Raw genomic sequence first — 20,721 nt, 5'->3', positions numbered from 1 at the left:
TTATGGCGGAATTTTGTGACCATGAACTCTTATGTTAGGTTTGTTTCCAAGTGGAAGACTTACTGGAAAAGAGCATGCTCTTCCTGGCTGGTAAACTGTGGAATGTATTTTTAAGCTAACAAAAGACACTTAATAAATACATTAGACCATTTCCTCCATAAAACTTTAAAAAATAAGTTCCTTGTAGAGTAACAGAAACCAACAGAAACAGAACTTTAGGTTATAGTTATTGTGTTATTTCCTTCATCTTTCTAGGAACTTCCTAAGCAACTGTCACTTTATTTTTATTTACTCCTTCCAGCATGAGGGGCATTGCACTGCTGTCTCCTCTGCCTACAACTAATCCCAGGATGTGCCACGTCTCAGATGTGCCCTTCACCAAGAAATTTTTCTCTGAAAACCTCTGAAATTTTTCTCACAAGTGGTTGTACCTGCCACCCAATTATACCACCCAACTTACTCCGTTAGCATATCACAATCTAAATTACACTATTTTGATTTTTTTGTGGTGCTAAGAGTGAACCCAGACCCTGTGCAATGCTAGGTAAGCACTCTACCTCTAAGCTGCACTCCCCAGCCCACATTACTTAAATTATAAGTGTTGGCTTTCCTCATGTCCAGCTTATAAACAATAAATATTTCTGGGCGGGGAGAAAGAAGGAGGGGTGGGGTAGTGGTGGCTGTCTTGTGCCTGGTAGGACGTCTGACAGTATTACAATATTCAACGCCCCGACTAGGGACAACCAACAATATCTTCAGATATCAGCCAAATGACTCCTGGGAGGCAAAAATGTCCCTTAAGAGCCACTACTTTTAATGTACAACCACAAACATGAGGTGCATCCTGAAATTTGCCTGTCAATCCTGTTACATATCCCCAGGGGATTATTCTACAGGTTTAAAAAAAAAAAATCTTCAAATCTCTAACAACCATTTCTCTCATGCAAGAAATTACTTCATTTTGCACCCAAACACAAGATGGAAATATCTACTGTCTTTTCTACCATCCTTTCTTCATCAGTAACCATGTGCTTCATCCTTTGCACCTGGTTCCTGAGAGACAACCTTCTATCTGGGCTCTGGTTCTCACACTTGCCTTTATCTGCCCAAGGACATCATGTCCCCCATAGTACCACACTATTTTTCCTGTCCTATAACTAATAAGACCTGTCAAATGAGCTGTCTGTAGTTTACTTATTTCCACATTTTTTCAAATCCCATTCTTCCAGTTCATTCTAATCTGTCTTTTATATCCACTACTGCAATAAAGCTGCTGGTCCCTAAAACTTGTATCTAGCTAAATTTCAAGGCCAGTTCTCACACTTCAACTTACTGAAATCAACAGCTTTTGATCCACTCCTTTCTGAAATATTCTCTTCATTTGATATTTAGAACAATACATTCTCCTGAGTTTCCTTCCTATTTGATCACTTTTCCTTTCCAATACCCTTTCTTTTGTCAACAGGCATTTCTCTCTCCCATCTTAAAATTGATCAGCTCCCATTCTATTCCCTTGTTTCTCTTTACAGCAAAATTCTTTAAAAAGTAGTCTTCCGCACTGTCTTTTCTTCCTCTCCTTCCATTCTCTCTTTTAAACCTGCTACAACCTGGCTTTTGCTCCAACCCCACCTTACTAAAATAGCCGTGGCAAGGTCACCAAGTAGCCTCCATGCTGCCAATTCCAATGGTCAATTCGTAAGTACTCACCATACCACCTAGCAGAAGCATCTGACAGAACTGACACTCCTTTCTTTCAATACATTTTTGTCATTAGCTGAAAGCATACTATGTCTCACCTGTTCCACTACCCTCCTTGGTATCCACCACCATCACTTCTTGCCAGGATTACTTCAAGGGTCCTAACATGGGTCCTGCTGCTACCCTTGCCTCCTCCACAATTTCTTATTATAAAAGGTAAAGCAATCTTTTAAAAATATAAACCAGTTGAGTTCAGTGGCACATGCCCGTAATACCAGTGGTTTGAGAGGCTGAGGCAGGAGGATCCCAAGTTCAAAGCTGGCTTCAGCTACTTAGTGAGGCACTAAACAATTTAGCAAGATCCTGTCTCAAAAAAAAAAAAAAGTACAAAGGACTGGGGAATGCGGCTCAGTGGTTAAGAGCTTCTGGGTTCAATCCCTGATAGTCCCCCCCGAAAAACCATATATATATATATATATATATATATATATATATATATATATATGTGTGTGTGTGTGTGTGTGTATATATATATATATATATATACACACACACATACACACACACACATCCCTATATATATGAATTACTTATATAATTACATAATTTATAATTTATAATCATATTCATAATATATTTATAATTATATGTATATATATATTTATCATTTATATTTGTATTATTTATACAGATACATAGTGAATATTATTTATATACATAAACATAAACCAGACCACATCTTTTCTTTGCTCTAAATTATGCAATACCTTCCCATCATACTCAGAATAAAATACACCCTTATCAGGTCCAATAAACCCTATATGACCTGTCTCTGGCTCACTCTGGCATCATCTCCATCAAAACACAATGGTTTTCCTGCAGCTTCTCTAACACAGCAAAACTTCCCTTTCTTTGGAATCTTTGTATCTGCTTTTCCTTGGTGTGGGATGCTCCTTCCACAGAGCTTGCATTTCACTGAATACCTGAAGAAGTAACCAAATTGATGCATTCTTAAAGTGCAATTACAGAAATGAAGAATACACCTTGAAAAGATTCTTCTGATCAAACCACTCCATAGAAAATACTAAAGTTAGGAAGATGCAGCCAAAGTTGAAAGGTAGGCAAAGAAACTCATCACAGCTTTGCTTACCCTGAAAGCCAGTTACATCACTCCATTGCCACATTTCTAGATCTAAGGTTTAAAGATGAACATTTCTTCCTTCAGTGGTTGCAAAAAGTAACAAGTACAAGCCAGACTAGTAGAAACTTTTAAAAAATTAAAATCATATCAACAATCTCTGCTTCTGAAAACATTCAAGCATCATTAACCTCAAACTACACAAAGTCTACTTACTGAATTGCTTTTATGAAACTGCACCACCACCATTTAAAGAAAATGTCAAGAAAAAGAAACTAGAAAGTGGGGGGGAAATATCCCTCTTTTTGTTTAAGTACTATCTTTATGTCTTCCCATGGCAGGATGGATGGGATCTAGGGTCTAGTTTCCTGTGAACTCCCAGCAGCAGTGCAAGGCCTGGCCCTCTCAGAGGCTTCAACCTCCCCAACTACAGGGTTCCTTCTTCAAGCACTACATTCTTCTAATCCATCTCTTTCCTTTTGTTCCCCCCACTCCCTGAAATAACTGTTGCTTCCTGCAGTTTCCATTAGTATTTAAGTTACCTTAGCTTCCTCTTTGGCTCAAGCTTCCAACATTTCTACAAATAAATTCAAATATCAAACTCCCTGTTTTTAAATGCCTAGATGGTTTCTCATTTCTTGGCTGGAATCTGACTGACAGCATAGAAAATTCCAGAGAGTAACTTAATCCATACCCTTACTATTTATCTTGATCCATGATTTTCAGGTACTAGTTTAGCTATATAAAAAAGTGATCCTTTGATTCTCCTTCCTTTGTGAAATGTAAAAGAATTATCAAGGACAGCAAGATTCAGGTATTCCTGGATTTTAATAGTAACATTAAAATCTCACCATGATTTCCTAACAAACATTAAGATCTATATATTTTCATTTCAGTCTAGTAAAGTACATGCAGTTAATAAGCAACTTGACTTAAAGAAATGTGACAATGAGCAAACAATGGAATGAAAATTCAAAGACTTGGTTTCTCACAAAATGTGGGACTTCACACAAGTCAGTTTAGTTGTCAAGACTAAATCTCTCATATTGCTTCTGGCTACAATTATACATGTTATCCTGTATCTTTCCTATGCTGACATCTAGTGGATGCACTCACATTTTGTATTTTAAAATGAAAAATCTTATTTCAGCTATTTAACTCTGTGGGATAGCAGGCTATTAACAGTAAGTATAATAAATGAGGAGATCAACACATGGAAGTGAATCACAATAAGAGTATTATATCAGACTGTCATGGTATCTGGGTTTGGTTCAAAGATCACTATACTCTTTTATGCCTCAGGTGTTAAAAATCACACCACCAATACAAATTACCATCAGAGCTGCCAACAGAGAATATGAAAGCAAAGAAATGCTATAATGGCTCTATCGAGTACAAACGAAGGGTCTGAGTAGAAAGTCCCAAGATAACGAATACAGGAGTATCCAGAATGGTGTGTTTTGGGGATATGCAAACAAAACAAAATAAAACACAAAACTCAAAATTATGAATTTTATAAGTACTTAGTACAAAGCTTTCTCTTGAAAAATTATCAAGATATTAGACAAAATAGTATCCTGAATTCACATTATTAAATTCAAAACTATTTTAAATCCATGAGTACAAACTAATAATATATTTTATTTCATGTCAACATTCAAAAGAATAGCCTGGCTACCAGGCCAGTGTCATAAGTAATGATCAAAGTTGTTACCCCTTTTAATTTTGTTGAAGTAGCATTCTGCTTTGAATTATGGCTTTCTTTACATATCATGTTGCAAAATAAATATCTGCCAATAGTTTTAAAGATGATTAACTTGGAAACGTAACATTTTAAAGTAGTTTCATTCCATTATATATCTCAAAAGTGTATTAGACTGATGAAAGAAGGAAAAGCAAGAGGAATACTGCTGGTATGACCATTTTGGGATAAGAGCTTGACATTCCTTATGACAAGGTCGCATGCAATATTCCCTCAATAAACTATAATACAGTACAAATAAATTAACAACAGATATGTAACAGATAAATAGGAGAAACAAAGCTGAGTAAGGAAACTATAGATAGAAAATTATGATAACACTAAATTAAATAACATTAAAGATACTGTTAATTCTGGGGGAGATAACTATAGGAATGGACAGTTTCAAAATCACAAGGAATATTCTAGTTCCTCAATTACTGGCAGATTCAAGAGATTCCCTTGTTTTAGTTTTTATAATTCACAGGGCATATACAATCTTTTGTATTTAACAAAAATATTTAAAAATGTGAAGTTGTTGATGGGATTCAGATTATGAGACTAGTTCATTCAAAACTGCCCAACAAAAAAGCTTGGATTGGAATTCGATCTTATATTCTTCCCAATACACATGCACCAAAGCATGAATGATCTATTTTTATAAGTTTACCATTATACAAAACCTCAAACACTTTTATATCTAGTGTTTATAGCACCTGGCAGCAATGGTGGTTGTTTTAAATCACACAACTTTATTTATCACCTGTCTGCCAACCACTGTGATAGATGCCGAATATTTGGCACTGAGGAAATCAGAGTCAAATGGAAGAGACCAGGTAAGATAGTGTGACATTTGCCACACTATTACAAAAATGAGCAAAGAACACTATGAATACATTTCTATGGAATTACCTAATTCAGCCTTGCTAAGGTTAGTAAAGGCTTCCTAAAGTAGCTGATTCTTAATTCTTTCTTGTTTACCCTATCTTTAAATTAAGCATTAATTCAAATACAAAGACTCAAGTATGGGACAAAAAATAATATTCATATACTCTATCATCCAAATAAAGCTGCAGTACTTTTGCCACAATCATCCCCTGAAATCTACAGATGCTCAAATCTCATATAAAATCACATCATTATTTGCAAGCAGCCTGCATACATCCACTTTTCTACTTTACATCATCTCTAGATTATTTAAGCAAATACCATGTAAATGGCTATTATGCTGTATTTTTACTGAATCACAAGGAGAAAAAAAGTCAGTTCACATTCAGTATGGATGTGATTTTTTTCCTGAATATTTTCTATCCAACTGGTTAAATCCAGATAGTAAACCTATGGATACAGGGAGCAAGTTGGATATGCTTCAAATGGCCTCTCCACTTTTTTTTGCAATTAGTCTCCTATTATCTCCCAACCAACTTTTCTATCCTAAGGTAATCAGTATCTTAAAAGCATGCTTCCTTTCCAGCATTTTAAGATTTTCTAATACAAAGTTATGTATTTTAAAATAACACCATATTGGTCTGCTTTTTAATTTGCATAAATGAAACACATAAGTATTCTTGGAAAACTGGCTTTCTCACTCAATGGTTTTCAAGAATTTTCCATGTTCATTCATTTTGGTCACTATTTACTATTCCATTATTCAAGAAAAAGTAGTTTATTCATTCTCCCTACTGACAGATTATTTCCCACTTTTTACTCTTAACAAATTATGTCTAATACATCCATACACATGCCACATACACTTGTGCCCATGTACAAGAGTCTTTACAGAAGTTATCTAGAAATGAAAAGGCAGCTGCAACTTTACTAGGGGAAGGCTATATTGCTCTCCAAAGAACTTCTATCAACTCACTGTTCCACTGGTAAAAGATTTCTTCCTTCCCATGCTTGAAAACCTCAAGCTTTAATCTGTAGACTGTGAACTATCTCACTGTTTTAATTTGCACTTTCTTCATTACCTGTAAAAATGTGCACATCCTTATATGTTCACAGGCCATCTGTAAAGTGCATGTATTTATTTCCTTTGCCAATTATGCTCCTACTCTCTCTCAGCCCCATGCCTACCTTTCTGTATTGCTACAGTTGAGAACTGGAGCTATACTGCCACTATTCTGTATAACCAGGACTGACAATCCATAAACATAAACCCTTGCCAGCTGAGTTCCTGTTAGGCTGTGTCCATTTTCGAAGCTGACGGTCAGGCTGGCAGTTGTACTGAAGCAATGTGGATAGGGTGATGCCAATATCGGATGACCTAATCAGAGGCAAGCACAACTTATGGATTCCAGCATAGTACTTCTCCCTTTCACTCTTCCAGTCTTTTTAATATTTTTGTAACCAATCTTCTATGTTAAATTCTTAGACATTCCCAGAGTGGTTTTGTTTTCTGAACTCAATTCTGACTGATGTACCACCTTTTCCTTTCCTACAAATCTTTTGATGCTTATACACAAGGCAAATACTTCTAGTCTCTAATCTGTCTTTGTTTATAGTACCATTTGTGACACAGTTCAGTTATTCATCTTTTCTTGGTGGTCTGTGCTTATTAAAGTACTAATTCTTTAAAACTGCCTTGGCTATTCTTGACTTTTTATTCATCCATGTTGACTGTCAACTCCTATAAGAAATCTTGATGGGATTTTGATTTGATTTGGCATTAAATGTGCATATCATCTGAGGCAGAACTGCCATCTTTTAATACTACTCATTCTATCATTTAATCTATGAATATGGTAAATTACATGAACTCATTTTCTACTGTTAAACCATCCTTGTAATTCTGGGACCTATCTGGTCATTTAAAAAATACATATTCCTAGATTTGGTTTGCCAATTTTTCATTTTGGAATATTTTACAAAACTGACTGACCTATAATCTTTCCCCCTATTTTTCATTCAAAGCATATGCCTACACACTTTTTATATTCTTTGGAACAGTTTGTGAATGGTAGAAAACATCAGTTCCTTGATAGTTTTCTAAAAAAGTTCTTCCAAACCTCTAAGAAGTCTACATCTATCTCATCTTTGAAACTCTAGCCTCTAGCAGACATTGTGTCACACATAAACATTTACTGAATTAATAAAATTAACAATCCAAGTAAAAACTCTTATTCTTTAAAAAAAAAAGAATACCTAAATTAATGACATTCTGTAAAAGGAGTGACTTTAAAACAAATTAAACAAACTGTATATGGAATGTGTTACCTAACCAAAGAATAATTCAAATGCAAGCTCCCCAAAGGTTAAGAAAATCAACAGCAAGGTTACCAGGCAAATGTTTATTGATAAGATATTAAAGTTGACCTAGTCAACAGTAGTTTCCCACCATATTATTTACCACCACTGAATTACCATCCCATCTTGCCAAGGAGGGAGTAATTACAGTCGAATGTACGTATTTTCTTTATTATTCTTTTCTAAAATATTATTTTATTTCAGCTGAAGAGACAAAATTCCTGAGTAAATTCAAAAAGAATATTTCATAATTATTCAAATGACAAGGTCTGATAACGTTGACTAAATAATATTGTAAATGCTGATTTTAAACAAAAAACAAAACAAAAGGGCTGCTCTACAAAGAGTTATTTGTTTAGTAATAAGTATGAAATACACTGGTATCATTTTATTCTATTTGTTTTAGAGAACTGCGGATAATTTTGAATGAATTCAAGTTAGGATGATCAAATACAACATGTACGTCATATGAACTTTTTTAAATGAAATATGCCACCTAATTATTACAGCTTTTACATTTTCACATAGTATTCAAAAAATAATTTATATAGTTCAAATCACTAAACTAGTTTTCTTTTCTCGGTACTGCAGACTGAATCCTAGGGCAACCTATCACTGAGCTACATTCTTAGCCCTTTTTATTTTCTATTTTGAGATAGGATCTTGCTAAGTTGCCAAGGCCCACCTTGAATTTAGAATCCTCCTGCTTCCCTTCCCCACGTAGCTAAGATTACAGGAATGCATCACCATGCCCAACTCAAATCATGAAACTACTCTGAATGTTTTTACCATACGTTCAAAGTTGCTGAGGAAGAAAGAGGAAGAGACAAGGAAGTGAAAGTATGAGAAAGGCTGGAAAACATGAGCAGAGAATAAATCATGTACCTCAACTCCTGAACTTTACAAAAGGGAACTGAGGACTAGAGAAATCTGGTGACTTAGGCAAAAGTAGATAATGAGTGAAAAAGTGGGGCTTAAATCAACAAACCTAGCAGTACAGCTTTTGAGAACATCTTTAAAATATGGCATCAAGCCAGATCACATTGATAGAAAGAATCAAGTATCACTACCACCATGACAATCAAACAAACAAAGACAAATTAAATATCGTACCATGTCCCTTTCAAAACCAAAGTGAATGTTGTTTTTGCTATCAGTCAAATTTAAGTAGATCTGCCATTCCCTAATTTGCAGCAATCAGTTACCAGGTGTTAGACAAACACTGGAATTTACTGACACCATCCTAGGTTGTTTCTAGAGTAGACCAGTGCAATACCATTCTATCTAGTTCATACCACTGAAGGAACTGCAAAACATTTGGCTACTTTCTGCAAGATGTTACATTTTTATATGCTTACAGACTACAAGCACTTACTATCTGCATTTTTCCAATGGCAATTACAACAATTCTCCTGTCAAAAACTTCAAGCATCTCATGCTGATAAACATACACATATACATAGTGCATGTGCATGTACACCCAACAAACTTGTTTACTTCATGTTCCTTAAACCAGAATGTGTGTTCTTTGAAGTAGGTATTCAGGACTTAATCCTTTTTTACTACTTCCTTCTCCACAGTATATGTTGTTGTTTTTCTTATTATTGAAAAGCACTCAGAAGTGCCTTCAAAGGTATTTCACAAATGTCTACCTTACACCACTGGGATTTTTTTTGGGGGGGACGGGGGAGAGTACTAGGGATTGAACCTAGGACCTCATGTATGCTAGGCAAGCACTCTATCACTGAGATACAACACCCAGGCTTTTTAAAAAAAATTTGAGACAGGGTCTCATGAAGTTCTCCAGGCTGGCCTCAAACTTGTGATCCTCCTACCTCAGCCTCCCAAGTAGTAGGGATTTCAAATGTGTGATACCATGCGTGGCCAATTAGGATATTTTAAAAGAATAGATGTGTAACCACTTTTTAAAGATAGGACACAAAGAACTACATTTCTCAAGTATGATAGAGAAAGAGTAAAGTCAAGCTGACTTATCTAACAGAGGTTCTCAATCTGGGACTTTTAGCCAGAAGTTCACAGTAATAATGTCATGATATAAATCTGGATGAAAAGTGTTTTACTAACCTCTATATGAAATTGGCAATTCCTTCAATCAAGTTATGGTCAAAAAACCACAGTAATGTTTTAAGTATCTACGAATGTCTTAATGGAAATTACAGGTATTTTCATATTATATTACAACTATTACAGACTCACCAGTATTTAAATCACAGTGAATAGCAGAATCCTTCCTAAAGCTTATACTTTAAGAAACAAATTTATATTTTAATATGTGTTAATGGTGCTTTAACCTAACTGGTTTCCTTTTTAACCCTATGTATTTTATCTCATATAATCATGAATTATTATTCTTGGGCAGGATTCATAGACTTCACAGATTACCAAAGAGATCCTTGCACCAAAACTGGTTAAGCACTGTAGTGACAACTCTGAAGGACCAATGTGATGAACTATCCTATCAGTGCTAACGAAATGACAGACTGGTTTTGAAACATAAATATATATTCCATTCACGACTAGAAGAACATAGGAAGACATTTTTAAACTGATCGTTTTTACCTGAAGACCACAAAGTACATTTATAAAAAAAAAATACATTTTTGAATACCTATTAACTTGTTTTAAGAAAGATAACTGCAGCTGGGCTCAGTGGCACATGTCTGCAATCATAGCAGCTTGGGAGGCTGAGGCAGGAGGATTGAGAGTTCAAAGCCAGCTCAGCAACTGCAAGGCACTAAGTAACCCTGTCTCTAAACAATAAATATAAAATTAGGGCTAGGGATATGGCTCAGGGGTCAAGTGCCCCCGAGTTCAATCCACAGTACTGGGGGGGGGGGTTGGGGGGAGAAGAAGAAAAGAAATAAGAAAAGAAAGAGAAAAATAATTGCAAGGGAAAAATAAGTGCAGGATTATAAGTGTTTAGGTACTCAGGAAGTTCTAACAGTAACTACATAATTTTGTTTAGTATTCTTTAAGTTTTTTTTCTAAAGGACCAAAACCAACAATAGATGGAATTCTTTAAAATAATGTGGAAAAGTGTCTTCCTTTCTAGTTTCCAATGGGATGTGGGAATATAAATACACACTTTTTTTTTTTTTTTTTTTTTGCGGTACTGGGGATCGAACTCAGGGCCTTGTGCTTACGAGGCAAACACTCTACCAGCTGAGCTATCTCCCCAGCCAAATACACACATTTTTAAAACTACAAAAACTAAAGCTTAGCCTTTATTGATGAACTATAGAGGTGATAGCTAAAATGACTTACAAAGGAATTCAAAGAAAAACACATACCTCTCCTATTGAAAGAGAGCTGTAAGAAAAAGAGTTCTAATTAATTTAATTTCCCCTACTTCATTTTCTAAGTCTTAAATGTCTTAAGTCTTTTCTAATATCTTAAAGACATTTTTAGTAGTTCAATATAGAGAACATTTTCCTTAAATTATATTTAACCAATGTAGGTTTTTATTTAAGTCATAATTTTTCATTTACATTTGACTGATCATTTCCCCCAAAGACATATTTACCTTCAGCCAGTGCTGGTGATTCTGTTCTTGTCCTTCTATCTGTTTAAAGAAAGAAAAAAAAGAAGAAAGTCTAAAACATTATTATACTTTTAAATGAGTGACTATGGCTAACTTTAAACATGAAGCCCATGAATGCTATAATATGCATGCTTTATATATACATATTTATTTCCTTGGAGTAATTCAGTCACTGTTCAGACAACCTAAGAATAAGACACCCCCAGGTATTGTGGTACCTGTCTATAATCCTAGTTACTTGGGAGGAGGCAGGAGGATCACAAGTTCAAGGCTAACCTGGGATCCTCTATCTGAAAACAAAATTAAAAAGGGTTGGGAATGCAACTCAGTGGTACAGCACTTGCCTAGCATGTGTGAGGCCCTAGGTTTGATCCCCAATGTTGAAAAAAAAAAAAAAAAAAAAAAAGAGTAAGGCATCATATTAAGTCCTGGAAAAATACCAACAGAGGAGAAGACAACCTCAAGACACCCAAAGATCAACAGGTGTACCAAGAAAAATATATAATTCTCTATTTATGAAACAGGATAATATGAGAATAATTCCTTTTAATTCTTGTAAAGAGAGGCCTAATCCTATCAGAAGAGGCATGTTTATATATTCTAGTCAGAGATGAAATTCATATGGTGTCAATGTATTAGAAACCAGTTTTACTACAGGTACTAAAATCCTCCACCCATGAAAATAATTCACGATTTACCAGAGGCATAATTTGGCAAAACTTCAAGTAAACCACAAATTCCTCTCTAGGATTGGTTTTACTATCTCGAAGCCTAAAATAATTTTAGGCAAAATGATATCTTTACAATGAAATTGTTTGGTCTTTTTTTTTTTTTTTTTTTTTTTTAATAACTTTGCAACCAAGAGCCACTCTAGCCACTATAACAAACCAGCTTATTCCACAGATAGAGAGAAACATCTGAATAATGTACCTAGCCACCTTTTCCTAATTCTGTATTTTATAACTCAGGAGCCCTAAATTTAACAAACACAAACTAGGTATGCTAGATGACATCTTTGAGGGGACACTATCTGCTAAGATGGTAAATGATCTTAGTCTTCTAAAAGTTGAGCTGTGGTGATGTGTCTGATAGTTTCTGAGAAACAATAGATGGAAGCAGGATTGGCAAAAATTAGGCTCCTCAAGATTAAACACTCTGATTCTTGGGGAGAAGGAGGGCTTCTGCCAGGAGGCACAAGCAGGGTTCTGCATAATTCTAAAGCAATAACTACTCGCTGATTCTCTGGACTCCTTACACTGGACCAGAATGCTAAGACAGGCATTTCCACGGGGTGGGGTGTTGGGGGTGGGATGGGTGAAATGACCCCAACAACCATAAGGACCTATGGATGATGCTATCCAATGAAGAGCGGACAGAATATACCAAGAACCTAGTGAACTCGAATAATGTGGCCATGTCTACTGGTAGATGTAACTGAACAAAAATTGCCACAGAAAGAGTAAAACAATTAATGGCAGTGGACCTTTGGAGAAGGTCTGGGTCACTCTAGCAGGAAAAAGCCTATTACGATAATAGCTGAAGGTAAAAAAAAAAAAAAATTTTAGAACTGGTGGTAGAGGACTAAAATGATGAGCCCCATAAACTTTCAAGTTATACATTTATTGAGGAGATTGTGGTCAGCTACCACTTTGAAAGTTTTTGTAGTAGGCTGGACTTGGTAAACAGCACTTAGTAACAGGTGCAAAGGGGTGAGCTATACAGGACACCTCTTGTGCCACCTCACATTTTCATTCCAGCTGACACATCTCCCCTTAGCTGCATCCTTGATGGCTCACTTTCTCCTTTGGGATTTATAATATGAGATGCCTAAAAACTCTTCAGTCATCCAGAGACACGTACAAACCTAGAAGTGTAGATGTGTCAAAACATGGGCAACCCCTGACCAATGGGAGATGAGACTTGGTAGACAAATAACTTGTTCTAGCTCCAAGTACACTTTTCTCATCTTCTCAGAGGGCCTCCTCAGGATCAAGTCCTAGGTGCTCACAGAAATGACCAGCTCAATACTGTACCCATGGATTGGCTCTCTCTCTCTTCCTGTTTCACCTGCCTCAGTCTTCCAACTTCTATTTCTTATTAACAGGCCCCAAATAAATTATCTGCAAAGAAGACCCTGTCTCAGACTCTGCTTCTGGGATGAAACTTGATTAAGATGCTTGTGTTCCAGGAAAACCACATTCCCTCTTCCTTTCATCTTAACTCACTAGATGCTCCTCCTTAATCTCCTCTTCCCTCAAGCTCCTGAAAATATGTCAGAACATAACATGTCCAGAGACCCGGTCCTCTACTCCCTTTGTCATCTGATTCCATCTCATGGCTTAATGTATCAGCTACATATTTCAAATTTTCATGTCAAGACTAGACAGTTCTCTCCAACTTCACATTCACACAGCCACCGTCTATTCAGTATCTCTAATAAGATGTTCAAACTAACATGTCCAAGACTGAATTTTTCAACTCCCCCACTAGAATTTGACCTACTGGTGACCTCCCCTCTCTCAGGTGATAACATTTTCCTTTCAGTTACTTAGGTTAAAAACGCTGGGTTCTAAACAAGTTGAATCCCATTTGTTTACAATGAATCAAAATAAATAAATAATTTAAAAAATTAGGATACTTATCAAAATTGCATAAGATATATGGAAAAATTGGGGAGTACATGTTTCTAATATTGTAATTAGGATATAAAATAAAGACCAACCACATGTTAAAAAAAAAAAAAAACCCTCTGGGCTCCTCTTCTGCTATTCTCTTTTGTACACTCAATATTCCACCTACCCTCTCACAACTAAAATCCTCTCACCCGTTATCTCTGATTAACTCGAAGCTGAAGATTCAGCTGAATGAGCAGTGTTATATCTACTGTTTCTTCTGTATTCAAGAGGCTCTAAGACATATGTTGCAAAGTTAAATGCATATGGGGTTGGCTGCGGCCACCTTTGACAGAAATGCTAACTAGGGCAATCAATATTTCTGTGTTTCATGCACATATTGGCACTGTGTCACTGCTATTATATCCCATGCCAAAAATGCAGGGGATCCAGTGCTAGACATTCATGTCAGATTTTAGACACAGCCAACTAATGAAATAAGTTTTAGAAACAGTAGGTCAAATAAAACCATCTATCTGAAACTTCTGCTCTAGAATTTCATTTTGTCTTATAATTTATTAAATATTAATTCACTCCCTTCTATCAGTTACAGTATGAATGGGAGTTATTTATGTTTGAAGAGCCTAACCACTGTGGCTTTCCTCAAAAGTGCTTCTTCGATCAATGTTATTACAAATTGGATGAATCATCTTTTTTTTTTTTTTTTTTTGCCAAAGCAAAACTTCTTTCCCTAAGGCCCACTGTGGTCACCAGCAATAAATAAATGGCTTGGCTGGCCACTTCCATAAACTGTAGTGCCATCTGCATAAAACCATTGTGAAATTTCAACTTATCCTAATTCTTAATAAGCCAGGACTTATTAAAAGATCTCTAATTATATTCACCTTTAGAAATTTAGTCAATATTGACTGTAGAAATAAAGTCAATACTTCAATTGGAAAACCCAGGCACCACTTGACTGTAAGTCCAGAAGTTTTTTAGTGTTAAAATTTCTTTGCCTTCAGCAAAAGACAAGACAGAGAGCTATAAAAGCTACGACTTCACTGTGTTACTTCTGAGGATAGCACTATAGTATTTCAAGTGATGGTACATAAATCTAACTGGTTTATGCAACCCTAGGCTGCACTCCTCCTCCATTTGAGTATATGATACAATTTAATCAAATTCAATTTGTTTAAGGTCCCCGTGCCATACAGAAAACAATCACTTTTGTTTTGTGTGACTGGTCTTACTATGTTACCCAGGCTGGCCTTTAACTCAAGACCACATCCATCTCACAAAACAATCTTAAAAACCATGTTAGTAATGAAAAATAATACTAGAATTATCAAGCCTACTAAGCATGTTCCCAGATCAAATAAAATTATAAAAGTGCATTATTGGCTGGGGTTATAACTCAGTGGTACAGTACTTACCTAGTATCCATGAGGCCCTGGGTTTAACCCCAGCACCACACACATACACAAAGAGCATTATTTAATTCTAACAAACACACGCATAAGTTTTAATTTAAGAACTTTTAAAAAGTATTCTATATTCATTTGGCAAAAATTTTTCTACAAAACAGAAAAGAAGGACCAGTCATCATTAACAAAAACAAAAATGTATGAAACTGGTATAGTTTGGGGGAAAGAACAAGAAATCAGAAAAGGTCCAGATGTATATAAAAAGAAAACAAATGTTTATCAAAGTTTACTGTATACCTAATACCAGTACAGATACCTCAGGAGATGCTCTGATGAAAAACAATGTGTTCTTCAGAAGTGCCGAGAGTGACTTAATGTGGCAATTAAGAGTATTTCCAAGTTAGAGTAGGTGTTAGGAAAGATTTTCTGAAGCCCTGGTGTCTGAAATGGAGTCTGAAGTATGGACAGAAATTTGGATGAGAATGAAAAGGTGACAAAAAGTTTGAGAATATTCCAGGTAAGAAATGTACAATCACAGGGCAATGAAGAACAAAAAATTTCCTAAGTGTCACTGAAATAATCCATGGAAAACTGAGACAGACACTTCTTGGTTTATATTTGTGAATGGATTAGAGTTTAATTTCTTAAAACTAAATCTTAAAAAGTATAGTACTTTACTTTCTCTGGAAGAGTAAAACACTAAAATTTAAAGCATGATAAATTTGAAGTGGAAAGACATAGTTACTCTTATAAAAACTAAAAATAAAGCATATCAAAATGTCTTGATAGTTTATGTGAATGTATATAATCAAGAGGAAAGATCATCATAGTTTAGGAAGGCAAAATAGTAAGCATATATATATGAAAATACAGCGAACTGAAGCACTGGTTCTGGAATAAGTCCAAGGTTGAGTAATGACTTATTTAAACTATTAAGTGCCTTGAATATCTGTTTATTGTTCGTGAAATGAAGACTTCCACTTATTTAAACTATCTGAGCATCAGTATCCTTTAATTGTAAGATACCAAATATAATCTAGAGTGTGTGAAGATTAAAGGAAATGTTAGTTTTATTAAACACGGTCACGACTTACTTAATATTAAAATAACAGTAAGATATACATACTTCTCTAGTTTGATACTATATTGAAAGTTACACTTTACAGAATAGGTCAGATGCAAGTACTGTGCATTTATGTAAAGAACTAAGTATCTGCAGATTCTGGTATGGAGCGTTATGGGCCTGGAATCAATCCTCCACTGGTACTGAGGGACAACTATTATCTAAGTATTTAGTATATTTTAGCTTTAAAAACTGATACCATCAAGAAATCCTTAATCTATATTATAAACCCAAGTTCCTAAGGATTTACAATATTTCCTAAGGGAAATATCAACATTTGTCATTAGCTTAAATAAAAGTTTTTTTTATATTCAGACCTTAAAAATGTAAACTGTCAGTAACAGCTAAATAGGTAACTCCAGGGCTTCAGAAGATCAACTTTATTTTTCTTAGGATATAAAAATTTCATACAATTTTAATTTTCACTATACAAAATACACAGAGATAATCCCAATGACTGGAGAGGCTGAGGTGGGAGAATCCCAAGTTCAACCTGCTGCAGCAATTTAGCGAGGCCCTAAGCTACTATTCAAGACTCTGTCTCAAAATATTAATTAATTAATTAAATAAAAGGGCTGGAGATGTGGCTCACTGGTAATGTGCCCCTGGGTTCACTTCCTGGTTCTTAAAAAAAAAAAAAAAAAAAATCAAGAACTCTAAGAGAAAAATGAGTATCACTACCTATAATTCCATAACCAAATCTATTTGTAGTAATTTATTTTTCCTTCTACTTTTATACATATATCCACAATATGCATTTGGTCATTTTATATTAACCCTGTTTTTCATCATTCATATCATAAGCAATATTTCTATATCATAAAAAGTTCCAAAAAAACTACTTTTAATCATTTATGTACCATCCTATCATATGCATAAACACATTTTTCCAAATACTTTGCTCTTACAATGCTACATCCCCAAGCACATAAGGACTTTGTGTAGATTAGAAAATGTTATCTATCTGATTCTCATACAAACATCTTTATGATCTGGTATTTTGTTTTACAACCTGAACAACTACACAGGTAGCTCTGCCTGGACTGGTATTTAAGAACCCATTAATAAGCAATAATATATGAGTATATATATGAGGCAGTATATATATGAGTCCCTGTACCCATGAATCAAACTCTTGTCTACTTACAAACATAATCCTTTAACATCTAGGCACAAACATACCTAAGCAAGTGCCAGGCAGTCTTGCCCCAAATTTCTCTGATGAAACTACCACATCCATATTGAATCTATCAGAAGAGAAGGCAGGAGATATGTATCAGGGTAGGATTTGGAGGTGGGTAGTCCGCGTGTCAGAGGATGAGAAGGAATCAGCCCTCTAAGAGGGCAGACAGATAAGAGCTCCAGGGGCTGCCCAGAGCTCAGTCTGGATGACACTTCATACACACCTGTGTGGCCATGGAGTATGCACACAAAAGCTTTCCTGAGTCCTGGCATGCCATATGTATAGTGTGAGTTTATATACCAGGCAGCTCAGCTGCGTGTACCAGGCCCAGAAGGCCAAGAATCTCCATACATAGCCATAATCCCAGAAGTGATATGTCTACACTGTACCTGACACATCCATAGATGGGGCACCCCTGTGCAGAAAACCACATGAACACTCTGTAATTATCCTGGCTATGACCCACATAAATCTTTGTTAAAATAACTAACAAATGTTTAGGATACATCAAAGTCTTGATACCTAAAGCTTAATTGCTATCCAAAGATAGATTCCAGTTTATAGTCATCAGAACCTTACAAAGGTCAATCTCACAGCATCCTTGAAGTGTGCCTGTAGGTGTATGCACACTACGGTCCCTTCTTTCAGTTTTTTAACTACTAATGTGACAGACACTTTTCTCCCATTCTTGTATAAACTAGTCCTTTCCCATTTTTCTGTTAAGATCCCACGTCATGTCTGAATTTCCTACATCAGGCACTAAATATAAACCTGTAAAACTGAGCAAAATTATCCCTTTCTACTTGGTTGCCTTTTCATAAGTACCCGCTGTGTTTGAGACACTGCTAAACACTTTGCATTATTTATTTCAGTGAAGCCTAAAAACTTAGTAAAATTATTAGCCCCTTTTCACTCATAAGAAATCAGATTTTAAAGGGTTAAGTGTCTTGTCCAAGGTCATGATTAGGAAAAAGGCAAGGGGAATGAGAGAAGTTCAGAGGAAAGGAGAGAAGAAAGAGAAAGATAAAGATTTTTTTCCAGGAAACAAACTCTGTTTAATAAATAACGATTATAATATTCCTTTCTGTAAATGTGAATTTCTATAACACAAATAATACTTTCTAACTTTTATTTTAAAATTTAAAATGATTCCTTAAAAAATAACATATGGCCAGGCACGGTGGTGCACACCTGTAATTCCAGTGACTCGAGAGGCTAAGGCAGGAAGATTTAGTGAGACCCTACCTCAAAATAAAAAATAAAAAGGACTGGAGATGTGGCTCACTAAAATTAACAACAATAACAAAGTGCAGGCAAGGGCTTGTTTAAGATGATCGCCTGGCTTTGGGAAAGTGACTTAGAATCTTCTTACTGTGGATCTCCCGGTTGTCCTGACTACTAGACATTCTGCAATAGGCTGTTTTGTTTCGTGTGTTTTGATACCTCAACTCAGGTATGTTTTGCAATGTACAGCAATAAATGCAAAGACTATAAAACGCATTCTGACAGCAGGTATTGTACACAATCAAGTTGAGCTAAAGATTCCACAGATTTAAGATACGTTCTATAAAACAAATACACATACCCAATTTTGTAGCTCTAGAAGTTCAAATGCTCTAAAACTGCAAATTTAAAAAATTAAGATACAAATAGTGATTTTAGCACTGTTCATTTATCTACTCTGTATGTTCACAATTCCTTCTGAAACCTGCACACAATTTAATTTTAAAGGATTAAAACAAGAAGAGAGGTAATGACAAATGAAGAAGAGAACTTTACAATTCTATATATAATGAAAACAATTTTAGAATGGATTAACTAAATACCTCTGAATTTATACATCCTGCTAAAAATATAAATATCCAAAATTGTGTCAAGTTTTAGTTTGTTGTTCAAATTAAAAAGGTTTTTTAAAATCATGATACAATCTGACTTATTTCAGAAATGCAAATTATCTAAAAATTGTTCCAATGACTCTAAGAGATTAAAGGAAAACCACCATACAGATTACCTCAAAAGATGCAGAAAACGTTAATGAGGGTTATACTCTATGTGATTACAAAAAGTCCTTCGTAAAGTAAGAATAAAAATAATAAAAGGTTATCTACCTTTGCCAAAAAGCTTAGGATAAACATGATTCTTAGTGGAAAGATATTAGAAACTTTCTCTTTAAAACCTGAAGTGAGACAAGGATGTACACTATCACTATTTGTGTTCAACACTGAATTGCAGGTCCCAGCAGGAGTTAAAAGTTGAAAGGAAGAAACCGAAGGTTTAAAATTAAAAAAAAAAAAAAAATTGTATTTAGATATATGTGACAGTATATTTTGACATATTATGCATAAATGGAGTATAATTTATTCTAATTAGGATTCCATTCTTGTGGTTGTACATGATATGGAGTTACACAGGTCATGTATTCATATAGGAACATAGGAAAGTTATGTCCAGTTAATTCTATTGTCTTTCCTATTCCCCTCCCCTTTCCCTTCCCTTCATCCCCCTTTGTCTAATAGAATCAACTTCTATTCTTCCCTTCTCTACCCTTCTTTGTTGAGGCTTAGTATTCACACATCAGAGAATATTCAGCCTTTGGGTTTTTGGGACTGGCTTATTTCACTTGGCATGATATTCTCCACTTTAATCCATTTACCAGCAAATGCCATAATTTCATTCTTCTTTATGGCTGAGTAATATTCCATTGTGCATATATACCACATTTTCTTTATCCATTCATCTGCTGAAGGACACCTGACTTGGCTACTGTAAACTGAGCTCTTACAAACATTGATATGGCTGCATCCGTCTAATATGCTGATTTTTTTAAAGTCCATTAGGTATAAACCAAGGGGGATAACTGGGTCAAATGGTGGTTCCATTCCAAGTTTTCTGAGGAATCTCCATACTGCTTTCCATAATGGTTGCACCAACTGCAGTTCCACCAGCAATGTATGAGTGAACTCTTCCCCCCCACGTCCTCGCCAATCTTTA

General features: G+C 35.3%; 1 protein-coding gene across 9 annotated transcripts in view; it reads right to left on the bottom strand.

Annotated features, from left to right (window-relative positions):
• The window catches only part of Cyrib (CYFIP related Rac1 interactor B), a 140,844-nt gene that overhangs the window by 34,924 nt on the left and 85,199 nt on the right, over positions 1-20,721 (bottom strand). For 4 of the 9 annotated variants that reach the window (XM_047554311.1, XM_047554315.1, XM_047554297.1 and 1 more), the window contains one exon: positions 11,368-11,406. The exons of 2 other annotated variants lie outside the window; for them this stretch is intronic. The gene's annotated coding sequence lies outside the window, so the exon portion shown is untranslated. Of the gene's footprint in view, positions 1-11,134; positions 11,154-11,367; positions 11,407-20,721 lie in introns of all 9 variants that reach the window. 3 more of the 9 variants (XM_047554304.1, XM_047554328.1, XM_047554318.1) reach the window with 1 other exon arrangement.

Source organism: Sciurus carolinensis, chromosome 1 (genome assembly GCF_902686445.1).
Source record: "Sciurus carolinensis chromosome 1, mSciCar1.2, whole genome shotgun sequence".
NCBI lineage: Eukaryota > Metazoa > Chordata > Mammalia > Rodentia > Sciuridae > Sciurus > Sciurus carolinensis.
The sequence above is the reverse complement of the archived record's forward strand: the minus strand, read 5'-3'. Positions and strand labels throughout refer to the sequence as shown.